This window comes from Neofelis nebulosa, chromosome 11 (genome assembly GCF_028018385.1).
Source record: "Neofelis nebulosa isolate mNeoNeb1 chromosome 11, mNeoNeb1.pri, whole genome shotgun sequence".
NCBI classification, from domain to species: domain Eukaryota; kingdom Metazoa; phylum Chordata; class Mammalia; order Carnivora; family Felidae; genus Neofelis; species Neofelis nebulosa.
In genome coordinates, this window is record NC_080792.1 from 42,030,694 (window position 1) to 42,056,590 (window position 25,897).

Consider the following 25,897-nt stretch of genomic DNA (forward strand, 5'->3'; position numbering starts at 1 on the left):
TATAATTTGCATTTTCTTTAAATGAGATTTACGAAATATTATTGATTAGTAAGAATAGTTTAATAATAGATTAGTCCTATGACTCTAGCTCTCCTTTTGTATAGGCAAGAGTTGTCAACATTGCAAAACTATACATAATTTTCTACATTAGAATAATTTTTTACTGAAATATGCTCATATTCAAAATATCTCCTTACATGAAATGACCATAAAAAATGAGAAATAAACATGTGAATTCAGGAGAACAGGGAGAATGGTACTAGGCAATTAAAACAGAATGCTAAAAAATAAAATGACAGAGAGGCACTTGGGTGGCTCAGTCAGTTAAGCGTCCGACTTCAGCTTAGGTCATGATCTTGTGGTTTGTGAGTTGGAGCACCACGTTGCGCTCTCTGCTGACGGCTCAGAGCCTAGAGCCTGCTTCGGATTCTGTGTCTCCCTCTCTTTCTCTGCCCCTTCCCCACTCACACTCGCGTGCGTGCTCTCTCTCTCTCTCTCTCTCTCTCTCTCTCTCAAAAATAAATTAAACATTAAAAGAAGTTAAAAAAATAAAATGAGAGATCAAGAGATTAGGATACAAAGCCCAGGAGTAGCCTATATTTATCATAATATTGGATAAGTGTGTCATTTGGAGTCAATAGGGATATTATGGGCTGTTTTTATTTTATTTTATTTTATTTTATTTTATTTTGTTTCATTTTGTTTTGCTTCATTTCATTTTACTTTATTTTATATTTTATTACATCTAAACTAGTTAACATATAGTGTAGTCGTTTCGGAAGTAGAATTTAGTGATTCATCATTTACATACAACACCCAGTGCTCATCCCAAGTGCCCTCTGTAGTGACCATCATTCATTTAGCCCATTCCCTACACAGCACCCCTCCAGTAACCCTCTGTTCTCTGTATTTAAGAGTTGCTTATGATTTGCTTCCCTCTCTGTTTTTGTCTTATTTTCCTTCCCTTCCCCTGTGTTCATCTGTTGTGTTTCTTAGATTCCACATATGAATAAAACCATATGACATTTATCTTTCTCTGACTGGCTTAAATTCACTTAGCAAATACACTCTAATTCCATCCACGTTGTTGCAAATGGCAAGACTTCATTCTTTATGATTGCTGAGTAATATTCCATTGTACATATATACCACATCTTCTTTATCTTCATCAGTCGTTGGACATTTGGACTCTTTCCATAATTTGGCTATTGTTGATAGCACCATTATAAACATTGGGGTGCATGTGGTCCTTTGAATCAGAATTTTTGTATCCTTTGCATAAATACCTAGTAGTGTAATTGCTGGATCATAGCATAGCTCTATTTTTAATTTTTTGAAGAACGTCCATCCTGTTCTCCAGAGTGACTGCACCATTTTGCATTCCCACCAGCAGTGAAAAAGTTCCCCTTTTCCCGCATCCTCGCCAACATCTGTTGTTTCCTGAGTTGTTAATTTTAGCCATTCTGACAGGTGTAAAGTGACATCTCATTGAGGTTTTGGTTTGTATTTCCCTGATGATGAATGATGTTGAGCATCTTTTAATGTGTCTGTTAGCCATCTGGATGTCTTCCTTAGAAAAGTGTCTGTTCATGTCTTTGGCCCATTTCTTCACTGGATTATGTGTTTTTTGGGTGTTGAGTTCATAAGTTTGTTTTATAGATTTTGGATACTAACCCTATCTGCTATGTCATTTGCAAATATCTTCTCCAGTTTATGGACAATTAAATAACAGATTAAAAGCTATAACCCAAATATGTTGCTACTTGCATCAGAATTAACTCCGTATCAATTTACATGTATAAGTAAACAATAGAAATGCTAGAAGAAAACATAATTTAGTTTCCCATTTTTTGAGTGCTGGTTATCATTTCAAAGATACTATAAAACAAAAAATTCCTACAGAAAGAATATATGACAATAAAATAGACATGCCATTACCGAAACACATCAGAAAATGAGAAAGAGAAAACAAACTCCAAAAATATTTGTAATACATAAACAATATTTAAAGAACATATAGAAATGAATTTGCTAAAATAGCAAATGGAGTCATCATTTTAATAAAATCATTTTTATTTTTTTGAACATTGCATTTTGATTAGTCTTGGAAAAAACCACATTCTGAAAGCAGATCATCACCAGAAAATAGAGAACACTGCATTTTATGTAATTTACCTTTTGGAAATTGGCCTGAAGGGTTCTGTGAGCATGAGCTGTAGAGAAACAGCCCTTTCTGCATCATCTCATGGAGTTTCTGCTTAAACTCCAAGCAGATGAAGGAGGTTCTTCTCTCTGACCTTTTCAATGGCTTACCGTCAACCAGCCCCAGGTCCCATGTCAGAAGAGGAGCTATACAGCTAAAATGGCAGGCCACTGGGGCAGGCTACAACCTTGCAATGAAAAAGGACAATGGGGCTCCACTGATAAACAGAGATGTGTCTGTGAGAGAATGCTTTATGAAAAAAACAATGCAGGCAGGCACACCAGCTGTACGTGAGAGGGAACTTGGAAGCATGGAAGGAGGTGAACAACCAGCAGTCTTTTCCTTCTGGAGATTGGTGGTGGTGGTGGTGTGGCTATAATTACTGAGATTTTTTCAAAGTTTTTGCTCTAAATTCTGCATCTATTTGAAATGTACATTTGAAGTGTTTGTAACTTCTGATTTTTTTCTAAGATATTTGTAATATGTGTTTCTTTGAACTAGGCTTCTCCTCTAGTGTGGGTTTCCTTGAAAGTAAATTTAGTTTCCCATCATTAATGAGCAAATGAGTTGATTAAATGCAAGGACATTGGAATGATGAGTATCCCAGGAGAGAGGAGGAGTGGGAGAGAAGGAAGGAGGGAGAGAAAAAGTGAGGAAGGAAGGAGAAAACACAAAATAGTAGAATATGAAGTTGCTTGCTTTAAGAAATTCAAATCCAAGCCTACAAAAGGAGAAATGTCTGCTGTTTTCTCCCACTTTGTGGTCACGGAAGAGCTGAGTCAACTCTCATCTAACTGGCAGGAGGAGACCTAAGCTCAGAAGAAACTCACGTGAAGAGCGTTAGTTTGTTGGTCCACAGGGGAAAGTTAGCAGCCAGGGAAAGCACTGAGAGGGTCCAGACTCTGGGGTGCTTCACTCAACCTTACGCAAGTTGTGAAAGTTCTGCATGGTCCTTCCTATGGCTTCATCCATGGTGACCAGTGGCCGGTGGCCCATGACCTTTTTGGCTCTCACAGCTGTAATAGTGGAATGCACTGGCCAATGCGACTGGCATTGGTATGAAAGTGGGCTGGAGCTGGATGGCAGGACTGATCGCCATCACCAGGAGGGAAAGCAGGGGGCCAGGTAGCAGGCCACCCAGTAGGGGATGTGGTACTTGGGGCCTTATAGTTGAGGCCTGTCAGGATGTGGGACAGGAATGTCCAGAAAGAGGTGACTTCATGGTTGATGATGTGAAGTGCCTTCTCACTAAGCCACATCTCAGGAGAGGTACTCTGCAGCCAAGATATGTCTGTGCACTGGGTTCTCCACAAAAGTGAGGTCCACCAAGTTCTCTCCGTTTCCAATCACAAACTTCACCTTGCCTTTCCCAGCCATCTTGATGAGGATGGGGACCAACTGGGGGTCTCTTGGGCTGAAAATGCCATGATGGCAGGTGGCCATGGCTAAGAAATGCCTCTCAGGATTGTTGATGCCCAGGACTGCTCTCTCCTGTAAGATTTGGTCTCTGTGCAGTGGTCTGCGGGTTTCATGGGACAAGGGAGATCTTCAGTTCCATTTTTGATGTTGACGCCCTCAAAGATGACACTGGTACTTCTGGTTAAAATGAGTTTTGGACCCCAGCCTCTGGGCAAGTTTCAATGGCATTTTTTGTGCCAACGCAACTCACTCTATAAAAGAGTTTTTGTTGTTACTGGTTGGTGGGGGTGACACACAGTGGACAACTGTCCTATACCTTTAAGAGTTGGGTACAGATCCTATTAGCTACAGGGCTCGCCCAGAAAGAACTGCACCCAGGGATTGTGAAACCCTTGCTGCATATCAAATACATTGATAGAGTAGCTGGCTAGAAACTGCTCCACCGTGTGCTGCCCCAGGAATCCAGAGCCCACTATCACTGTGCATTTACTGGCCCTTCAAATAATGGTTATTCACTTCTCAGTCTCCCACCCATGGGAGCTCCTCTGGCCAGCCTCAGAGTGCTTTAAGCTTGCACCCAAAGACCTCCAGGTGCCAGTGCCACCCTTTACTCTGATGCAGTCATTTTGATGTCAAGGACCTTATTTTTCCATAAACAATTACCTTGTTAATTAATTCTATTTTTCCAGAATAGAAATGTCTTTATTATCTTGTTCTTCTGACATTGAACCTAATGAACCTTCATTGTAAGCTATTAAATAAAATTTCTAAATAAAAATTTTAATGAAGATTATAATTACCCACAATCCAGGAGTAATGGTTTTCAATATATTTGCAGAATGTCTTTCTAGTTTCTGTCGTTTTTCTCTTTCTCCACTTCTTTTCCTGCCCCATCCCTTTCTCTTTCCCTCCTCTTCACCTTCTAAAACAAAAATAACCTTCATATGTTGCATTTTTTTAGGACTTTCATTTTTCACTTACTATAGTTTGAACACATCCAAAAGCCAACTACATAATCATTTTTAATTTCCACAGAGTATTTTTTTATTGTATGTATCTAGACTGTGTATCTAAATACTGTTGACCATTTAAGCTAATGTTATTTTGCACTACTCTAAACAACTCAGGTGTACAAATCCTTGCACCCTTTCCTTATAATATGTCTGATTATTTAGGTTAAATTTTCAGAAGTGACATTTATAGGTCAAAGTATCCACACATTAAATACCATGATGCCTACTGTTAAACTGCCCTCCAAAATGTTGCACCTGGCATTGGGGTGCTATCATTTTTATTATCATTTTTATTATGTCTTTTTGTTTTTTATTATCAATTTTTTATTTGCCAATCTTATTTTCAGAAAAAACTAATTTAATTTGCGCTTATTGAATGGCTAGTGAAGTTGTATATTACTCATATTTTAATGACTATATTTTTAAAATGATCTCATAATTATGTCCTACACATTCTCATTATCTATTTTCTCCCCTCTTTCTCTCTCTCTCTTTTTAATTTTATATTTCTCTATTTGACTTAAAAGATTTATTACAATAATCTTTTGTCCTATGCACACAATAATTTTCTCTATTTGAAGTCTACCTTTCAATTACTTATTTTATTATATAACCTAAAATATTTCTCTTAATGATATCTGTATTGGTTTCATGTTTTAGAAAATTCACCCTTCACCATGATTTAAAAAATGGTGTAACCTAAAACATTCTTCTAGAGCCCTGAAAAACCATAATACATGTAGTTTAAGTCAGATGCCTGGACAGAATTCCCTCTCCTGGGAGCACTTGTCTTTACTAGTATCTTTTTCCTTCCCAAATGTAATTTACCTATTATTCTTTAAATGGAACAAGTAGATCATATAACAAATATGATGGCAAAATAATTAGTGAATTTCCAATGCATTTGGAAATATTGAGTAAGATATAGGGAGGCATTAGTTTTATAGCTTTCTTCCTTCTACCCTTCCTTCCTTCCTTCCTGTATGTTTATTGAGTGCCAATTTAATGCCATAGGCCCAATTCAAGATTTCAGAGTTATAACAAAGACAGGTAAATTGAATAAAAGACTAGACTAGATTTTTTCAAAGACAACCTAAGAGAATCATGGAAAGCTCACAAAAAGAAAGACGTATGTAGTATGAACACAGTTCCAGGCTATGAGTCAAATGTGCTCAATGGTGACATTTTTGTTTTTCAATAGAAATGTTCCCATTCAATTTGATGAGAGAAAACATAATATTTCTTAGTCAATTCATATGAACTTAGTCAATTTGAGATTTAAAAAAAATGAATTTAAGTTCTTCCTCAATTTTGCATTTTTGGGGGAGACATTTTTCCTGGATGTACCAAAAATATCATCATATCTGAAGGAGTGGGAGGCACCCAGTCACTGCTATTGACATATTTCCCATTAGCTTGTGCTGAGAGACCTCTCATCTGATTCATTCTCCACGGCCACCAACGCATGTCTTTGTAACCACTGCAAATCTTTTTCAGCCAACCAGCTTCGGGTGTCGCACCTGGACACTCCCAGCCAAGGAGCATAGAAGGGTCTGAGGGACTGCGTGCTCCTTATGTCCTATCAGAGCATGTGAGGACTCTCCTGACACTGCCTCAGATTGCTTCCTGACATGCAAGAAACATGTCTCCTCCTGAAGCATCAGTGAGATCAATCTATGGTGAACTTAACATTAGGTAGGGCAAGATTCAGTGCTCCTTCAATGACTCACTCTCTGACTCTTCTGACTTCTTCCCAACTTGCAGTTTCAAGTGTCTGGAGATATCACTTACTGATCAATTATTTATTCACTCTATGCCTATATTGATAGCAAGAACTTGGCTTTTGATGCTGTAAGGATCTAGCTTCTTGTGACTTAAAAAGCTAAATAATCTGCCAAAAGTTTGATTTTAAACTTTTTATACCAAAGCTAAACATTCATTATTTCTATCTTCATTTCTGCAGTTATGATGGTTACCTAAAAGAGACCAGCCTGCCCAAGCCTGATCTTTTTCTGGTTCTTTTTATTCTGTTTCACTCTTTTTCTCTGTTTACTCTCTTTTTACTTCACACACACACACACACACACACACACACACACACACATTATAAATGGACAAACTAAATCATATATAATATCCTCCCTCAAAGATCTTAGGCTTGATAACAGGAAGAGCTTAGGTAACACTTAAGTGTTGTGTAAAATCTTTCACTATAAAGAGATACCAAGAGTAAAGAATTTATAAAATTTAATACGCTTTATACTCATTTTCAAGATTAACATATCTTGGGGAGATATTTACAGCGAATTCCTTATATGTTTTGCTTGTTATTTATACTCACAGTTATTTATACTCACAAAATTTTAATTCTGTAAAACATGCCTTGTAGATTTTGATTCATTAGTTATTAAGTGGGAAAGAAAGGTCAACCAAAGAATGAAACATAGTGTTCCAGCCTCTAGACATGAAAAAATGGGAAGGAAGGACTAAAATCTTTTTAGGAAGGGCGTTTTCTTTATCTTTTTATATTTTTCCTATTCTCTTTCATCATCCTGCTTTCACATCTCCTGCAATTAAGCATCAGCAAATTAAATATACTCAACCAGTTTGCAGTTCTGCCCTTTGAAGACGCTCTTAGTAAGATTTTTTCTGTGTATACAAATGTACTAAAATTAATAAATGCAGAATATATAAAAAAGCATATGATGAATTGTTGTCAACTTGTCCAGTTTATATAGAAATGTACCTTTCTTTGTTGCATTTAATGATTGATTTTCTAGGTTAATGTAACTGTAGGTGATAAAATGCTAGAGAGATTAGTATTGGATCACATTTGAGATTTTTTTTTTGGTATTTACCCACAAAATATTTATTGAGCACCCACTATGTGCCAGGTACAGCTGTAAGTGCTTGGGATACTTCAATGAACAAAAGGCACACAAATTTCTACAAATCCTGGTCTTCCTCAAGCTTACATTCTAAGGGAGACAGACAATCAGTATCAACAGCCAGTCAATTCTATGTAATTGGAGGGGATAAATCCTATCAAAAGAGCAGAGCAGGGTAAAGGGGGACAGAAGTTCAGAAGTGGAAAGAAGGTTGAAATTTAATATGAATATGCAAAACATATCTGCAATTATATATACAGCATATGCAATTGCATACATAGTATATGCAATTGTACACGCACACATGCACATATATATCTATGTATACATACATGAAACAAGCAAATGTTTTTGCCATCTTTGCTTAGGAAGGATCACATTTGAGTTTCAATGTTAGAATTAGATTTAAGTCCACCACCTCCTGTTACTGCTTTATCCCAAATCCAGTTGTGTTGTTCCAACCCTAAATTCTCCATTTGATCCAATATCCTACAGCGCTCACACTAAATATTTTAATATCAGTGCTTCCTTAAAAGTCTTGGACAATCAGTAAGAATCTCATTGTAGGAGAAACACGCAGGAGGTTAAGCCTTGGGTTCCTCCTTCCTGTAATTTATGGTAGTATAATCGTGGTGAAGTAATCAGCTCACTGCAATTTGCTATTTCAAAGCTATTAATGTTACCCACACGTATAATGAAAAAGTCAAGAATTTTTATTTGAAGTATACTTAAGTGTCTTGGAAAGAATAATTGATTAGTATGTTCATCCCAAATAGAATATCTACAACTTTTTAAAATATTCTCTTTTTAAATCATTGAAATGTTGCTAAGAAAACATAGGAACAGCTATTGAGTACAGTATTAAATTTAGAGCAAGTTCATACAAAAGTGGTGATTTAGACATGACTTTTGGCATAATTATTACTGAAAAATTCTATAAAGCAAATAGTACAGAATAACTTTAAATATATAAGTCCTGAAAATGCAATTACCCACTGAAAAAGGTGCAAATTAGAACTTCCGTGTATGTTACTCTTTCTTGTGGGATATGGTAGCGATTCTACAATCCTATGTGACATGGCTTCTTACTTGCCTATTTGGTTTTATCTTAGCACTCTATTTTTTATTCCTTTAACCCTAGAAGTTTAGAGGCAAAGCCTTATAATATATATTTACAGTATATGCATGCAAAAATGCTTTTCAAAGAGTATGCTTTTGAGATTTTTAATGGAAAAGAAGCTGCAGGTAACTTATTAATTTATTCATCAAGTATTCATTTTACATGTTTATTGAGCTCCTAACTTGTTCTATGGGTTCTGGGTAAGGTGATAGGGTGTCATTTTGACATAAGTAGAACATCTTAGTATTGGAGTAATAAGTGAAGAATTACTAGGTAAAGTAAAAGTTAACTTTTGTTGTGTTCCCAGCTTTTTAAAAAACTTCCCTGCCTTTATTTGGAGATATGGAAAGAGAGAGAACACTTTAGCAGAGCTGTAGAGATCAATATTATTTTACTTTTGGAAAATAGTGAACCCTGTCTCAATGGAACCTGTATGTTTTATCTTGAAATCTCTTATTGCCATTTCCATACACTCCAGAGTGACATACATTCAGACTGACAGCTGGGGTATCTGGGAAAATGGCTAACTTACACATATCATCTCCCCAATCAATTCTGTGAAACTCTGTTCTTTATACATTTGCCTATTGTAGGCACATGTTTTAAATTAAAAGTAAAAGTACTATTTTCACCAGAAAGATGTACATAAGTGGCAGCAAAAAATCTAAATAAATGGCGTGAGAAGACTTGCCAGGAGGAACTCCCTTGAAGAGGTGAGTATTGAGTTTGTCATTAACAGAGAGAAGAAAAAAGATGCCGCAGAATTGCCTATGAACCAGCACAGCAATAACAATTTCTAGCTCCTTATGTGTGCTCATATGGACGTCACACCTACCTCTAGAAGAGCTACTATCCTGTTTTCATCACATTCATTTTAAATGCTTATGTTCCCCTCCTACTCTACAGGAAAGAAGCCTACAGGGAAGGAAGCATGCTCTACTCATTTTCAAAAAATGAAGGCATAGATGAACAAATGATTGTATATGTGTGATTAGTTTGCTAAAGAGAGAAGAAAAGCTGACCTTGACAACCATTTATAGTGATGGCTTCTTTGAAACAAAGCTGGCTTAGGTGGATGTGTCAGATTCATATCCTGGAAAGTCAACTGTGAGATGGAATTTGTTGAGAAGGGTGATTTTTAGGGGCAGCCCTTGGGATCCACAGTTGTGAAAGAAAGGCACTCAGGCAGGAGCGGGAAGAAGGAGATGTTGAGAATGCAATTCCAATCATAGCCTCTGCCAAACCCATGGAGAGAGCTCTGGAGCTAGAATGACCTTTCAGCTTTATAGGCCAACTTGATCAGGACTCTGTATGCCTTCGTTGATGAGCCACCTTCGTTGATGAGCCATTGGGTGTTGGGAAGCCTGGGAAGGGGGCATAACCTCTGCAGTGACTCTGTGCAATAAGGCAATCTCTGATGTTCCTGGAAGTTGAGAGCTGTCTACTGTCAGGACTCTGTAACTGGGGCAACTTCAATGATGTACTCCTTCATCGGTAGGGATCTGGGTGGTGTATTACAGTGTTGATTGCAGTGGGGTGAAACTAGATTATAACGACTATAGCAAGTCAGAAAGAAGGATTATCAATGGTGAACAGGTGTCTTTTTTTTTAAGGCATAATAGCACCATAAAGTTCATTCCATTACTAGTATGCTGGATGCATAGGACTGGGTGGAGAGATCAAAGCTGAGGGAGTTAGCTTAGAAAAGTGTTTGAGTGATTCTGTCGTGAGGCAATGAGGGCTGAGGCCCTGGTAAAGCTAAAAACCATGGAGATAACCTGAATTGAAACTGGTGCGTGAATGAATTGAGGGGTTGGAGAGGTCCGCCCCAGAAACTTTTGAGCTTCTATGTTTCAGACACTTTGTGTATATTTTGCACTTAATATGAGGTACACATTATTATAATGTTATTATATAGCACAACAAATAGATACTTTGAGAGTTTAGATGCATTGTCTGAGTCTTTCTGGACTGGGAGGAAGACTAGATTTGTCTGACTGTAGAGACTGTACATTTTTACACCTAATCACTGATAGGATAGAGCATACATTTCATCTTTGAAGTGCAGATTGGCTAGAGGATGTGGAAATATGATGATAAAAGAAAATGACATGTGAAATCAAGCCCCGTGTCGAGCTCTGCAATGAGCGTGGAACTTGCATAAGATTCTCTATCTCCCTCTCTCTCTGCCCCTCCCTGACTTGTGCACACACACACTCTCTCAAAATAATAAAAAACGTTTAAAAAAAGAAAATGAAAGGCAAATATTCTGATTTGCATTAGTGAGGAATGAGGATTTCTAAAAAGATACAAAAGTTTATCAGGTAAGAGAATAACACCCTCATTATGCACTGGAACTATGCTTTAAAGAAAATATACTTAAGTCTTTATGAAAACTCTGTGGGACAGATATTATTATAATCTTCATTCTACACATAAGGAAACTGGATCTTAGGAAAATCAAATAAACTGCTTGACCTCAAGCAGTTAGTTAATGGTGGAACTAGATGTTTTTACATCAAGATTGCCTGACTTTAAAGCCACCAAACATCATATCTTATTAAAATTTGCCTCCTTATCAACAGGGCGTATTTTTCTGTTAAGTCATTTAAACAATTGCTAATCTACATCCTCCCCTTTTGAATATTCACCAGTAACGTTGCTAATCTTGCTTTTTAAAAATTTGTGTCTGGCTAATTATTTTATGAAATGGGCACCTTTAAAGTCGCCACCAAGGGGCGCCTGGGTGGCGCAGTCGGTTGGGCGTCCGACTTCAGCCAGGTCACGATCTCGCGGTCCGTGAGTTCGAGCCCCGCGTCAGGCTCTGGGCTGATGGCTCAGAGCCTGGAGCCTGTTTCCGATTCTGTGTCTCCCTCTCTCTCTGCGCCTCCCCCGTTCATGCTCTGTCTCTCTCTGTCCCAAAAAAAAAAAAAAAAACGTTGAAAAAAAGAATAAAAAAAATAAAGTCGCCACCAAATCTTCATATAGGACATAAATGTATGTTTAAGTTGCTTATATTCAGTCAGATTGAGACGTGCTGTGTTAGCTGTCTAGGGCAGCCATGACAGAGTACCTACCACGGACTGGGTGGCTCAAAACAATAGAAATTTATTTTCTACCAGTTCTAGGAGCTGGAAGTCTCAAGTCAAGATGTTGGTAGAATGATGCTGGCTCTGAAATATATAGAGGAATCATCCCTTGCCTCTTTCTAGCTTCTGGTGGTTTGCTGGCAATCCTGGATGTTTCTTGGCTTATCCATGTGTCACTCCAGTCCTCTGTTTCACATGATCTTCTCTCTGTGTCTCCATCTTCAAGGGGCCATCTTATATGTACAACAGTGATGTTATACTGAAGGCCCACTCTACTCCAGCATGACTTCATCTTAATTAGTTACATCTGCAATAACTTTTTCTTTTTCTTTCTTTCTTTCTTTCTTTCTTTCTTTCTTTCTTTCTTTCTTTCTTTCTTTCTTTCTTTCTTTCTTCCTTCCTTCCTTCCTTCCTTCCTTCCTTCCTTCCTTCCTTCCTTCCTTTCTTTCTTTCTTTCTTTCTTTCTTTCTTTCTTCCTTCCTTCCTTTTGAGAGACAGAGAGAGAGAATGTGTGTACACAAGCAAGAGACGGGCAGAGAGAGAGAATCCAAAGCAGGCTTCAGGCTCTGAGCTGTCAGCACAGAGCCTGATGTGGGGCTTGAACTCACAAGCTGTGAAATCATGAGCTGAGTCAAAGTCAGATGATCAACCAACTGAGCCACCCAGATGCCCCCCCTCCGCCCCATAAATTTACATTCTTAGGTACTGGGGAATATGACTTTAATATATCCTTTTGGGGAACACACAGTTCAGCTTATAATACTTGCATACACAAAAGCAACCTGTGTGATCAAAATAATTTTGTTTTGTACTATGTTTGTAAAAAAAAAAATAGATGAAGCTTTGCTAGGCATATTCCATTATAGCATTCTTTAACTATTTAATCTATCTGTACAAATTAGAATCGGATAGATAGCAAATTATTCCTAATGGACCAGAATCTAACACTTTATCTCTTCTTGTATGGAATTCCAACTGATATTATAGAGTGTGCTCTTGTGGGGAGCAAACAACTTTACTGATATTACTTATGATTTTGTTATTCCCTGTGGGTTGCATTTTCTTTTTGCTCATTTAGATAAGTTCCCCTGGAACACAGAGTTGAAACTTGTAGGGTAGGCTTGGGGAATTTGTTCTTCCTAAAGTGCTTTATTCTAATTATATTTTTTATTACTCATATTGTAAATGAGACAGGCTGAAGAGGCATTGCCATACTAATTTTTTTCCAGCTTTTGTCATCTGAATTACTCTCCTTCCATATGCATCTAATTATAAGAGTTTCTTAGATGTAGATATCAAAGAATTTTAATATTTAATTTGCCCCTAGGAATATGATGAGTAAGGTCTTATGTTTATTAAATTGATCTTAGGGCAGGCAGCCCTAAAGTCAGATGCTATGATGCATGATTTGTATTTAGATATCATTAAACCCACGTATAAATTATGTGATTATTTCATACGTCTGTAACATGGAAATTAGACCTCTTACTTGTCAAACGTAATTATCTATTTCTGGGTTTCAGCCTTATTTACCTTTCTGCACATCTTACAACTTCTTCTCTCAAACTCTTTTATTTCTGGTCGCCACCATATACTCACTTGTACTTTATACACTTTAGCATCCTCTTCTGCCTTGTCATCTAATGTCTACCCCAATGAATTTGTATTTATTATAACATACAATCTTTTTATCCTTATGATTTTGTATGTACTGCAAAATCGTTGCATATCCATATACCAGTGTTGCCCAAATCTACTTCTCTAGCTTTGATATCACCAAGTGTTTGACCTCAGTTGCCTCCTGGATATACCCTGGATGTTTATATGTATTTTTGAGTATAAAATGCATCATATTCATTATCTTTTCTGCAAAACTACTTTAGTAGTAAAGTAGGTATCATTGTTTCCTCAGATGGCATTGTTTCCATGTAATTTTGCAAATCCTCCCCCAAAACACAAAGTGTATTTGCCCCCTTGGATTCTGGGCTAGCTAATAAAGTACTTTGGTGTGGCCAATGGGAGGCTAAAAGCAAGAGCTTTTTCAGCATGTAGGGACTGAAATGTGCTTGAACATACGCTTTGGTACTTTTATTATTTCCTTGAGAATACCATTCCTGGCTAGCTTGCTGGTCCAACGAGGTTGTGAGAATCATGTAGAAAAGCCACTCCAGGGACCTTTGTTTGAAGTAGCACTACCCAAACTCAGTAGCTCCACTGACGTGTGAGTGAATTCAACTGGCAAAAGTAGAGGGAACCTGGTAAGATGTGTGAGAAGTAAATTATTGTTTTGGTATCTCGCTGATTTTTGTGGTTGTTATAAAGCAAAAGTCATCTGATGCAAAAAGTGGTACTTGAAGTGGAATGCTGATAAAAAAACTAAAATATGGGGCACTGATTTTAAGCCTGGATGGCAAGAGAAAGAAGCTGATATAGGAGGCTTAGAAAATGGTAGCCCATATGATGCTGTCATGAAATGTTTGTAAAAACTGCCCTTTTTGATTCTTGGGAAGACTGATATCACATGTAATAATTTGTAGATTTGGATAAGAGGGACTCCAGGCAGAGTGCAGAATGAGAGATCTAACTTCATTTAGGTGGATGTAATCAGGTAGTGAAAGTGAGACATGAGCTCAGTAAAGGACTGTCCAGTTAGTAAACAGAATGAAGGGGCAATAGAGAGTTTCCACAATGCACTGGTTTATAAAACTCTTTAAAATTCTTCAGGCTCTCTAACCCTGCAAACCAGTAAAATATTATCAAATTAAGATAGATGCAGTTTGAGGGCAAAGAAAAAATCAAGGGCCTTTAAGATGTAGCTTAGGGATGTAGACCCTAGGGAGTAGTCCTCCTGTGCTTTCCTAAACTATTTAAAAGATTTAGGGTGATACTTAGTATGTCTTGCAGAGAATAAAAGGGCCTCTAGAAAGCATAGCCCCGCAGATTCCTAATGGGCCATACTACTCAAAGCACCCAAAAGTCTGTGGCCTTAGAAATACGGTTCATGGAAACAGAATACATGATAAAACCCACACGTTTGTTCTTTTGTAAATGTAGTTGATTGGGATCAAGTAAATAAAAGCCCTGGATTTGGGGATGCTTGGCTAAAGTACCACTAGCCAGGGCTAAAAAGGACTGAAGCTGTTTAATATCTAAAATAACTTTTGGGTTCCCAATTTTGTAGGCAGAAATTAGTCAAAGGAAAGAGGGCACATCCTTTAACAACCTCTTTAGAACTGGAGAAAGATGATGACAAAAGACTAATCCCCTTAAGTGGCTGAGAACCACTCCCAGGAAGCAGAACTGGGACCTAATCAAAGAACATTTTTGACTTCCAGAGGACAGAGGCATGGAAACACTTGCATAGCAGGAATTCTGAGTTGCCAAGGAGTAGTGACTTCTGTGCACTTTTTTTTTCTTCAAATGGGAGTGTGTTTTAGAGAGTTCTCTGGTTTCTATTCCCAAAACTATGTGATGTATGCATGAGGTCAAAAAATTTACTTGTATGTTTTCTTCTCTCTCTCTCTCTCTTTAAATTTATAGGTCTCTAAATCAAGAGAATACATGTTTAGACTTGATATACTTTACCAGATCCAAGAATTTAAGCCTGATATTATGATTCGTTAAGACTTTCAAGGATTTTTGGATAGAGTGGGGATGAGTTTTGTTTTGTTTTGTTTTGTTTTGTTTTGTTTTGTTTTGTTTTTTTGCATGTGGGATAAGTGTGTGTTATTAGGGCTGAAAGGACATCTCTCAGGTATACTTTGAGGGAGAGGCAGAGAACATTTGTTAGGCATCTTCAAGTTCTGAAGGTAGCATATTGTGTACTTGAGAGTATTACTCCAACCAATTTACCCAGTGACATGGAAGGCTGAGAACTAGCTTCCAGTATGGCTCTGAGGCAGATCCAAAGTGTGTTGCAAGGAGCTCTGTCTCTTGAGTCACAGATATAGGAAGCCTTTTTGTATGTGTGGTGGGAAAAGATGTCATGCAAGCTGTAATAGAAAAGTTATAACAAATACTTTTGTGTTTCTAGAGAAAGTCCCCATGCCATCTGTAGCACCACTCATAAAGCATAAAGCATTCTGTTGTTTTGTTAAGAACTAATATTGATGAACTGTGTAACCATGAGACATCAAGCATCTATGCCATCAGAGATAGCCATCATGGGTAAAATGAATCAAATCATAAATTTAGGTAGGCTCAGTAACAATCCCCTGTTAGATAAAAGTGATATGTCTAGGATAAGCATGATCAATGTCAAAGGCACAAGAAGATGGGGTGCCTGGGTGGCTCAGTTGGTTGAGTGTCCAACTCTTGATTTCGGACCAGGTTCTGATCTCACAGTTCGTGAGTTCAAGCCCCACATCAGGGTCCATGCTGACAGTGCAGTGCCTGCTTGGGATTCTCTCTCTCAGCCTCTCTCTCTGTCCCTCCTCCACTAGTCTGTGAGCATGCATGCTCTCTTTTTCACAAAATAAATAAATAAGCTTAAACAAAAAAAGGTACAAGAAGTTGCATTAGCAGATGGGCCAGGCCTTAACTATAGTCATCCACCACAGTTACATGCTGCTTATCTGCCTATCTTCATCTTACACCTATGCCAAAATGGAGTGAGTTCTCTTATAACAAGCTGACAGAAATGGGAAAAAAGTCAAGGCTGGTTCATAGATATGTCAGTTTGGTTGTTGGGGCTATCTGAAAATGGAATGCTGATGCACAATACTCATACTTAGAAGTGGCTCTGAACGATGATGCAGAAGGAGAATCTGTACAAAAGTTTCCACACTATGCACGTAGTCATCAACATGGTGGAGCAAGAGATGTGCCTAAAGCAAGAATGTAGACAGATTAGTCAGGGGACTGGAGGATAAAGTTTGGAAGATAAGGGTAAGGAGGGCTGTGAAGAGGTGTGTGGATGGACAGATAGGAGTGGGTACAAAGTGTGTAAGGTTTTTGTATCACTCATATAAATGACTGCCTTGTAGAATTGATCCACCTTTACCAATAGAAGAAGCACTAAATAACCAAGTAGATAAAATTACACCGCACAGAGTAGTTAGCTATTGGCGAACCATTGCTGGCAAATTAAACAAATGGATGCAGTAACCATGATGACAGGGACGAGGACTATACGTAAACCCGAAAGCCTGGATCACCTCATGAAGACTGCTACTCATCGCTGCTGACTATCCCAACTGCCAGCAACAGAGACCAATGGTAAGCGCCTGATATGGCACCATCTTAAGAAGGCCAATGTGGTGGCCATATATTCTCTTGAACCCCTTCTACCCTGAAAGCAATTCCTCTTTAAAAAAAAAACACGTTTATTTATTTATTTTGAGACAAATAGAGCACCAGCAGGAGAGGGACAGAGACAGAGGGTGAGACAGAATCCCAAGCAGACCCCACACCCACAACGCAGAGCCCCACAGGGGGCTCCATCCCACAAACTGTGAGATCATGACCTGAGCCGAGACCAAGAGCCGGATGCTTAAGTGACAGAGCCACCTAGGCACCCCTGAAATCAATTGCTCTTGATTGAGATTCACACATTGTCTTAGTCTGTTTGGGATGCTATAGTAAAATAAAAAAGACTGGGTAACTTTTCAACAATAGGACTTTATTTCGCACAGTTCTGGAAATTGGAAGTCCAAGATTGGGATAACAGTATGGTCAGGTACTGGTGACGGTCCTCTTCTGTGCTGTAGACTGTGACTTCTTGCTGTGTCCTTATATGGGAAAGGATTGAGCTAGGTCTCTGGGACCTCTTCTATAAGGTCACTAATTCCATTCAAGATGGCTTTAAGGACCTAAGCACTTCTCAAAGGCCCCACCTTCTAATACCATCACGTTGATATTTCAACATATGAATTTGGGGGAACACGAACATTTATACAACACATTCCAAGTATGCATTTTCCTTTGCTTCCTGAACTTTGTTTGAGGACTTACAAAGACTTTCAGCCATTGACACTGAATGCTTCACAACATCATCTCAAACTAAGGCATCCACTTCTTAGCAAAGAGGCACAGCAATGGGCAGAAGAGCGTGGGATCCACACTGGTCTATCACATACCACACTCTGAAGTTGCCAACCTGATAAAACAGTTGAATGGTCTTTTCAATATTCTGCTGATGTGCCAGTTTGAGACATTACCCTAAAAGAAAGGATATTGTCTTTCAGGATGAAGTATACACTCTAAATAAATAAGCAATGGTAAACTATTGAGTTCAGGAACCAAAGTGTGGAAAGTAGTTGAGCAGTAATTTTTAAAGAAAACCTACAAATAAGTAAGAAAACAGTAAAAAAAAAAAAAAAAACAACTCTGAAAAAGTATGCGTAGTTTTATTCCTAAGATTCAGTGAAGCACAGTTTCATTTTCTAATATATGGTAGGCTGAATCTAAAATAGCTCCCAGTGATCTCTGTCTACTGGTATTTATGCCCTTGTGTAAGGTATAGGCTTAGTGACCTACTTTTTATGACTAGCACATGGCAAAAATTATAGGATGTTGGTTCCTAGATCAAATTAAAGAATATAGTGACTTCTGTTTTGTTACTTATTTTCCCTCTCCCCTTTGCTTACATAGTAGTATGTTCTCCATGGCAGGGAAACAAGGATCTGAAGCCAAAAGCTTGTGAAGCACTGAATCTTATCAAAACCATTATTGTGAATTCACTCCAATTCAAGTCTTAAAACAAGACTATATCTTCACAGGATTAACTGCCATCTTAACAGCGTAAAGTAGTGTCTTATTGTGGTTTTCATTTGCATTTCCCTGATAATTAATGATGTTGAACATCTTTTCGTATACCCGTTGGCCATTTGGATGCCATTTTTGGAGGAATGTCTGTTCAAGTCTTTTCCCCATTTTTAAGTTATTTTTTGTTTGTTGCTATTGAGTTGTAGGATTTCCTTATATATTTTGGATATTAATCTCTTATAAGGTACATGGCTTACAAATATTTTCTTCTATCCCATAGTTTGCCATTCAGTTTGCTTATTGTTTTCTTTGCTGTGCAGAAACTTTTTTGTTTGATGTGTATTTTTGCTTTTATTGCCTGTGATTTATTTTGATGTCCTCCAATAACATCATTGCTAAGACTAATGTCAAGAAGCTTTTACTTTTTGTTTTCTTCCAAGAATTTTACAGCTTCGGGCCTTACATTTTAGTTCTTGGTCCATTTGAGTTTTAAAACAACTTTTTAATGTTTTATTTATTTTTGGGAGACAGACAGAGACAGAGCATGAGTGGGGGGGGGATAGAAAGAGAGAGGGAGACACAGAATCTGAAGCAGTCTCCAGGCTCTGAGCTATCAGCATAGAGCCCAATATGGAGCTTGAACCCACAAACTGTGAGATCATGACCTGAGCAAAAGTAGGATGCTTAACCAACTGAGCCACCCAGGCACTCCCAATTTGAGTAGATTTTTGTGCAATCTTGTGGTCCAATTTTGTTTATTTATTTATTTTTGCATGTGGATATCCAGAGCTTTTTCTATCCCACTTATTGGAAACTGTCCTTTCTCAGTTGTGTATTCTTGGCTCTCTTGTCAAAGTTCAAGTTTTGTCAGCTGACTTACATGGATGAGCTGATTCCTAGACTCTCTAACTTGTTCCATTGGGCTCTATGTGTATCTTTATGCCAGTGCCATACTGTTTTAATTACTATAGCTCTATAACTTTGAAATCAGGGAGTGTGCTGCCTCAAGCTTTTCTCAAGATTACTTTGGCTACACTGGGACTTTTATCATTCCATATGAATTCTGTTTTTTTTTTTTTTTCATTTATGTCCAATATACCATTGGGATTTTAATAGGGGTAGCATTGAATCTATAGATCACTTTAGGTGGTATGGACAGTAACAATATTAAATCTTCCAGTTCATAAACAGGGAATATCTTTCCATTCAGTTGTGTTTCCTTTAATTTCTTTTATAAATATTTATAGTTTTTAGTTTAGAAATCTTTCACTTCTTTGGTTAAGTTTTTCCTAAGTATCATATTTTTTTTGATGCTATTGTAAATCAGTTGTATACTGTTTGTGGGAACATAAAATGCTGTGGCAGCCTTGGAAGGCAGTAGGGAGGGTTCTTAAAAATTAAAAATAGAACTACCATATGATCCAATAATCCCTCTTTTGAGTGTATATTCAAAAGAACTGAAATCAAATCTTAAAGAGACACCATGTCTCTTTTCCATGTTCAGTGCAGTATTATTCACAATAGCCAATATATGGAAATGACTTGTATGTGTCAACCAATAAGTAAAGATAATATGGTATATGCATACAATAAAATATCTTTCAAGCATAAAAAAGGAAGGAAATCCTGCCATTTTCAGCAACACGGATGAAGCTGGAGGACATTACGGTAAGTGAAATAAGCCAGGCATAGAAGGACAAACACTGTATGATTCCACTTGTGTGAGGTATCTAAAATGGTCAAACTCATAGAGGCAGAGAACACTATAGTAACAGGGACTGAGATGAGGGGGATATGGACAGCTGTTTTTCAAAGGACATAGTGTCTGCTATGCTAGATTACTAAGTTCCAGAATTCTACCATACAACACATTACCTACAGTTTGCAATACAGGTATTGTGAGCTTCAAAATGTGGTTAAGGGGGTAGATCACGTGTTAACTGTTCTTGCTGCAAAAATAAAAACAGAAACAGGGACATGAGATAATTTTTGGAGGTGATGTGTATATTTACCTTAATTGCAATCATGGTATCACAGGTGTTTGCTTACATCTAAACTCATCAACCTGTACACATTTAATATGTACAGTTGTGTGTAAATTGTGCCTCAATAAAACTACTAAAAATAATTTTAAAAGTAAGACTACAGTTTTGTCCAACACCTTCATTGCAGCCTTGTGAGAGGCCCAGAGCCAGAGGAACAAGACAAACTATGCCTAGGTTCCTGACTCACAGAAATGGTGCAGTAAAAATGTTATGTTAAGCCACTAAGTGTTAGGTTAATTTAATGCAAAAACCTTAGGGGAAAAGCTTTATTTTTTCCCAGTGAGAATGATGTTAGCTATAGGTTTTTCATATAAAACCTTTTTATGTTGAGCTATGTTTCCTCTTAACCTACTTTGTTGAGTGTTTTTTTATCATGAATGGATGTTGTACTTTGTCAAATGCTTTTTCTGCTTCTACTGAAATGATCATATGGATTTTATTCTTTCTCTTGTTGATGCGATGCATCACACTGATTGATTTGTGAATATTGAACTACACTGGCATCCTGGAAATAAATTCCTTTTGATCATGGTGAATTAATTTTTTAAATGTATTGTTGGATTCAGTTTGCTATTATTTTGTTGAGGATTTTTGCATCAATATTCATCAGAGATATTGGCTTGTATTACTCTCTTTTCTGCTATAATGTCTTTGTCTGGTTTTGGTATCAGAGTAATGCTGATCTCATAGAATTAACTTGGAAGTTTTCCTTCCATTTTTGGAATAGTTTGAGAAAAATAGGTATTAACTCCTCTTTAAATGTTTGGTAGAAATCAGTAGGTTGTCTTAATGCTTTGTTGATTATGTCCTTTGCTGTGCAGTAGCTTTTTAGTTTGATGTTGTCCCTACAGTTTATTTTTGCTTTTGTTTCCCTGGCCTCAGGAGACATGCCTAGAAGTATTTTGCTATGGACAATGTCACAGAAACTACTGTCTGTGCTCTCTTCTAGGATTTATGGTTTCAGGTCTCATATTTAGGTCTTTAATCCATTTTGAGTTTATTTTTGTGTATGGTGATAGATAGTGGTCTTGTTTCATTCTTTTGCAGGTAGCTATCCAGTTTTCCCAACACCATTTGTTGAAGAGACTGTCTTTTTCCCATTGGATAGCCTTTCCTGTTTTGTCAAATATAAACATATTTGACCAACAAACATAAACATTTAATTGTGGGTTTATTTCTGAGCTCTCTATTCTGTTCTATTGATCGATGTGCTATTTTTGTGTCAGTACCATACTACAGCTTTATTGTACACCTCGAAATTTGGGATTGTGATACCTCTATGTTTGCTCTCCTTTTTCCTTTAAAAATTTTTTTTCATTTATTTTGAAAAAGAGAGAGAGAAGGAGAGAGAGAGAGAACAGGGTAGGGGCAGAGAGAGAGGGAGAGAGAGAATCCCAAGCAGGCTTTGTGCTGTCAGTCCAGAGCCCAATATGGGCTCAGTCAAAATCAAGAGAAAGACACTTAACCAGCTGAGCCACCCAGGCACCCCTTGTTCTTCTTTTTCAAGACTTTTGGGATCTTTTGTGCCTCCATACCAATTTTAGAATTATTTTTTCTAGTTCTGTGATAAATGATGTTTGTATTTTGATAGGGATTGCATTGGATAGTATGGACTTTTTAGCAATATTTTGTTTCCCAATCTATAAGCATGGAATATTTTTCCATTTGTTGGTGTTATTTTTAATTTCTTATATCAATGTTTTATAGTTTTCAGAGTATAGGTCTTTCACCTCCTTGATTAAGTTTAGTCTTAGGTATTTTATTCTTTTGGGTGCAATTGTAAATTGAATTGCTTTCTTAATTTCTCTTTCTGCTGCTTCATTATTTGTGTATAGAAATGCAAGTGATTTCTTTACATTGATTTTATATCCTGTGGCCTTACCGAATTCCAATAGTGGTTCCGGTAGTTTTTTGGTGATTCCTTAGGGTTTTTTTATACATGGTATTAAGTCATCTGCAAATAGTGAGTTTTACTTCTTCTTTACCAATTTGGAGGCCTTTTATTTCTGTCCATTGTCTGATTCCTGTGGCTAGGACTTCCAGTACTATGTTGAATAAAAGGTCAGCTCGGTTCCCGACTGCGTCTCAGCCCTTCCTACCATTTTTGATGTGGCCTCTCTCTATGTAGCTGTGGAGAGTCTGTTCTGCCAGCCTTTGGGTCATTTTCTAAGTTATTTATGCTAATGTGGGTGCTATCTAGTTGTATCCATGGGAATAGGTCAGGGTAGGGTCCTCCCTTACACTGCCACCTTTCCCAGAAGTCCTACATTTTCTTAATTCAGGATGTTTCTACCATTTTGGAAAATTTCTAATAATTTCATTCCATCTGCATCATCAACAACTGTATAGTCAGTTACATTCATCACATTTTAACTATATTTCAACTCAGAAGTTAAAAGTTTAAAAGTTTAAAGTTTAAACTTTAAAGCTTAAAAGTTTAAAAGTTATTAAAGCAAACACGATTTAAACTTAGTTCTGCGTACACGCAAGACTGAGGTAAACAATAAATTGCTTTTCCTTAACTAGACATTCTCGACTAGTCATACTTGAGGATTTTATTTTTGAGTATTCAATCAGGTTTGATAGGACCAAAGTGATACATGTGCAGGAATGCTAAACACGAAGCAATGATCTAAATTTGAAGTATTTCTTTTATGGTCTCTACATCTGAAATGAGAAATGTGCTCCTTCATTTCTCTTGTGTGCTGGGTGACAGATGGGAGAAGAGCTTCCTCTACATCTCTCCTGCAGTCTCAATGCCCGAGGGTAGCGTTGCAGTCCCCAAATCTCTAGCTTCATAACTTTCAGATGTGCTATTTCTTTGAATACTTCAGAGACGTGCAGCGAAGTAACTGAAAGGATGCTCAATTCCATATCTCAGTCTACAAGATGGCTTGGGATGTCCTGTCCTCACCTCTGAGGTAGGCCATGCATCTTGAAAGGTGAACCTTTGTGCTACCTCTTAGTGACTTCCTTCCCTCTGTAGCCCCATGAAAAATTTTCCCCTATGGATGTATTACTCCCTGCTTTCCAAATTGGTCATGGACACGAGTCATATTTATAAAATTCTGTTTCAACCTAAATGGAAATTTCTGGCATGTAATCAGGACTCTAATAGCAAATATCAAAAACTGACCAGAGGAGAAACCTTGTAAGATGAGATACATATGAGGTTTATATGGGAGGACTATTTCTATGCTAATCAAGCTCAACAACTATTTGTTAAATGAATGATTTTTTTTTCCCTTTTCTTATTTCCTTTCTGAATCTTGGAAAGTTTAGCCTGTACAATTTGTTATCCAAAACTTTGAATTTTTTACAGATATTAACTTGAAGGTTTTGAAATTGAGACCAGGTGGTTCAATCCAGGGCCTTACATTTGGAATATTGGATTCCCCTAGGGTAACAGTCTGTCAGGAAAACCTTTATGCAACACAAAGATAAGTCCAGATTCTTGTGCCAAGACTTGAGGGGAATGAGGCTCTCTGCATGAACTAATATAAAGTTCTGACTGCGTTGATGAACAGAAAATGGTGAAATTGTAAATGCATAGCTATTATGGAGATGGAGACATTGCCTTTTAGAGATTTCTTCTGGTTTCATTCCACTCTGGGGATACAAGATCAGGAATATTTTTCACCAGTTTAACATATCAGAGCAGTGTAGAAATACTGTTCTGGCAAGAAAGGTTTTCCTATCTGTGAAAGTTTCTAAGTTAACAAGATTTATTTATCCTTTAGTTCACCAGCATTATATTGAACAGAATTTGTCTCCATTATCCGTTTTTGCACACGTGCTATCAAACCTCTCCATATTTTTCATATTCCTGTTCATGTTTGGGGACTTTTTTTTTTTCTTCTCTAAAATCTCTGGATTTTTCACTCATATTGATTGCTTCTTTTTCCAAAAATTTTAAGTTTATTTATTTTTGAGGGAGGGAGGGAGAGAGAGAAAGAGAGAGAGGGAAGGGGAAGGGCAGGGGAAGGGCAGAGACAGAGGCAGAGAGAGAATCCCAAGCAGGCCCTGTGCTGTCAGCGTGGAGCCCAAGGCAGGGCTCAAACTCACAAACCATGAGATCATGACCTGAGCCAAAACCAAGAGTCAGTCGCTTAAGGGACTGAGCGACGCATGGGCCCTCGCCAAATTTATTTTTGAGTGAAGCATTTATTCTAAAATACTTGCTTTCTGAATGCCAGAGCGGACAATGACTGTGCTGTGGATTTAGGACTTTGCACTGCAGCTCCAAGCTCTGAGTTCCCAGACAGAGTCCATGTGCCCATCCTCAGGATACCCAAATTCTTAGCCTGTGGCTAAAGCCCGAAATAGAACTTGTTCATCCCAATGAATTTACTTTCCAAAAGGCAGAATGTGACCCTGCCCACTTAGCTGGCTCCATCACGATATGGCGGGCCTCCCAATAGGCAAAGAGCACAGTTACTACATACTCTTAGAGAAATAGAAAAAATAAACTTTTGGTCATGAGTCATTATTTAGAAGTATCACTTTGATATCCTTTAACACATGTTTATCTTCTAAATTAATTCCCCAGCTAAAAAATTAAAAAAAAATCAAGTTTTCTATTCCTATGTATTACATTAAGTTTCTTAGTATTTTATGCAGAATTCTAACCCTGTTTTTAAAACAACCACCACTTTTCTACACAAACCCAATGCTCTGGGTTTCTTATGCTTTCACATTTTGTTACCATTGCTATGTCCTCTGATATTTATAATACTTTGGTCTACTGATTCTTTTTTTTTTAAGATCATTTAATTTTTATTTAAAAATGTATTGGAGTACAATTAACATGCAAGGTTACATTAGTTTTAAGGTGTACAAATATTGATTCATCATCTCTATATATTACTCAGGGCTCGCCGCTATAAGTGCAGTGGTTGTTGTTATATGTTATTACCACATTATCGGTTATATTCCATATGCTGTAGTTTTCATCTCTGTGACTTATTTTATAACTAGAAGTTTGTGCCTCTTAAGCCCCTTTATCTATTTCACCTACCTGCCCCCCATCTCCTGCTTCTCCTTTAGCCGCATGTGGTCTTACCTTCTCCATGAAGATTTCCTAAATGACTAAAGCTCTCCGGATCACACCGATTTAGACTTTAATATACAGTGTGTCATGTTGTAAAACTCAGAAGACTCAGCACAATCTTCCTACCTTTGCTAAACAAAAAATGCCTTAACTTCCACATACGCATAATCAATTGTCTTACTGATTTTTCTGGAAGAGTTCTATAAATCAATCTCTCAAGTCATTACATTGGCAATTTCTGACAGAAATAGCACTTCTTTGCCAACATGATCATCATTCTCTTGAGTGAAATCAATACTGTAAGCTCCTTGTCTAGTCTCTTAGTTTGTATTGGAATTATCACAAAAATCCCAATTACTGTAGTG

At 37.5% G+C, this 25,897-nt stretch overlaps 1 pseudogene; it reads right to left on the reverse strand.

Moving 5' to 3' along the window:
* Positions 1–3,065: 3,065 nt before the first annotated feature.
* Positions 3,066–25,534, reverse strand: LOC131489589 (sterol-4-alpha-carboxylate 3-dehydrogenase, decarboxylating-like; annotated as a pseudogene).
* Positions 25,535–25,897: the final 363 nt, after the last annotated feature.